The sequence below is a fragment of the Pipistrellus kuhlii genome, unplaced genomic scaffold, assembly GCF_014108245.1.
Source record: "Pipistrellus kuhlii isolate mPipKuh1 unplaced genomic scaffold, mPipKuh1.p scaffold_m20_p_20, whole genome shotgun sequence".
NCBI lineage: Eukaryota > Metazoa > Chordata > Mammalia > Chiroptera > Vespertilionidae > Pipistrellus > Pipistrellus kuhlii.
This window is the reverse complement of record NW_023425516.1, coordinates 12977830-12980081: the sequence shown is the minus strand read 5'-3', so window position 1 is coordinate 12980081 and position 2252 is coordinate 12977830.

The following is a 2252-nucleotide window of genomic DNA, read 5'->3' as shown; positions in this document are numbered from 1 at the left end:
TTTCCCCATACTTGTTTTGGCTTGGTGCATCTTCTCCAGGCCATAACCTCACCTCTAGCCTGACTCCCCCAAAAAGGTCGTCAGTTGGATATCTGCACACTCTCTACCCTGCCTGGGGCCAATGTGAGCCTTGTCTTCCCTTAAACCTGCTCTTGCTACAGCCTCCTTGTGAAGGAGGTGGTTCTACTGCCTCACTCCATCTCTTGGGCTCAACCCTCCTCATCCATCACTCGTGTGTACTGAGGAACCTGCCTCCTTTCTAGATCTCCAAGCAGCATTACCCTCTGTCCTCACTCTCCCTCTCCCTTCCAGGCTCTGCAACCCACCGTGGTGTCCGCCTGCCCAGGCTCAAGGCTGCTCTCGGGGCCACATCCACCTCCAGAAGGCAGGGTCTGGTCCTCAAATTTCCTTCCAGACGTAGAAACTGCTGGCAGCCTCCCGACCACTCACTTCCCTGCATCTCACCTGTGACCCTGCTGACACTGACACTGTCCCATTCCTGGAATGCCTTTCCCGCTTCCCAAACGTTCTCATAGGTTACACCACCCCGCATGAGGGAGTCCCCTTTTCCAGGAGCCCCCTCCCACCGGAACCTGGCTCCCCGAGGCTGATCCTACTCTTCTGGTCCTGGTCTGGACCCTCAGGCAGTTCTCCGGACTCAGCCAGGATAGTGCTCCTCTTTCACCTATTGCCTTCCTCTTCTACAGTCCTCCCAACTTTTTCATTTACTTTTTATTTATTTTATACATATATATCTTAAATATATTTTATTGATTTTTTACAGAGAGGAAGGGAGAGAGATAGAGAGCTAGAAACGTTGATGAGAGAGAAACATTGACCAGCTGCCTCCTGCACACCCCCTACTGGGGATGTGCCCACAACCCAAGCACATGCCCCTGACCGGAATCGAACCTGGGACCCTTCAGTCCCCAGGCCGACGCTCTATCCACTGAGCCACACTGGTTTCGGCTTTTTATTTTTATTTTTTTAACCACAGGCCATCCAGGCAGAGCAGGGGCACCCTGACCCTATCTATCAGGAGGTTTTGCTGGCTCTAACCTCCGGACACGCCTGTGACAGATGGGCCTGGCAGGATGGGATCCTCTCAGAGTCAAGGCGAAGGAGAAAAATGAACGCCAAGAGCCTCCTGGCAGACTTGCTGGGACCAAGTTTTTGGACGGGGAATTGGATTTACTCCAGAATCTCGGTAAACAGGAAAACACCTGTTCACACGGGCTGCCCTTAGCGCCTCTCCTCATTGTCCAGCAGGGGGCAGGCCACCAGCCAGCACAGTGGCTTGGAAGGGCTCAGAGGAAGGGAAGGAGAGAATGAGGGAGTAGGAAGGGGAAAAGGAAGGGAAGCAGAGAATGAATGTGACAGTGAGAGAATGAGAGGGAGAAATGAATGAAGGAATGAAGGAATGAATGAGTGAATGAGAGAAGGGAATGAGGGAGGGAATAAGGAGGGAGAGAAGAAATGAATAAGGAGGTGAGCCAAAACCGGTTTGGCTCAGTGATAGAACGCCGGCCTGCGGACTGGAAGGTTCCAGGTTTGACTCCGGTCATATACCTTGGTTGCGGGCACATCCCCGGTAGGGAGCGTGCAGGAGGCAGCTGATCGATGATTCTTTCTCATCGATGTTTCTCTCTCTTTTTAAAAAATATATTTTATTGATTTTGCACAGAGAAGAAGGGAGAGAGATAGTTAGAAACATCGATGAGAGAGAGTCATCCATCAGCTGCCTCTTGCACACCCCCTACTGGGGATGTGCCCGCAACCAAGGTACATGCCCTTGACCGGAATCGAACCCGGGATCCTTCAGTCCCCAAGCCGACGCTCTATCCATTGAGCCAAACCGGTCTCGGCTCATCGATGTTTCTCTCTATCCCTCTCCCTTCCTCTCTGTAAAAAACTCAATAAAATATATATTTTTTTAAAAGAATAAGGAGGTGATTCGTGGGAAAGGAGGGAGAGAATGAGCAGGGAACGAGGGATGGATGTGAAGGCACTCGTTCGGCCCCGCCGTTTGCCTGGAGCCGTGCCAGGTGCGGAGACGCACGGTCAGCGGTCGCCCTTCTCCTCTGAGGGGAACCGAGCCGCCCTCACGGCGCCCCTGCCCTCGTCCGGGGCCCCCACGGCGCCAGCCCGCCCCGCCCTCCGGCCTCAGTGTGTGTGTCCCCCACGGCCCCCCCCGCCACCCCCGCGCCTGCGCGGCACGACCACCTGACGCCGCCGAGGCCCCGCCTCCCGCG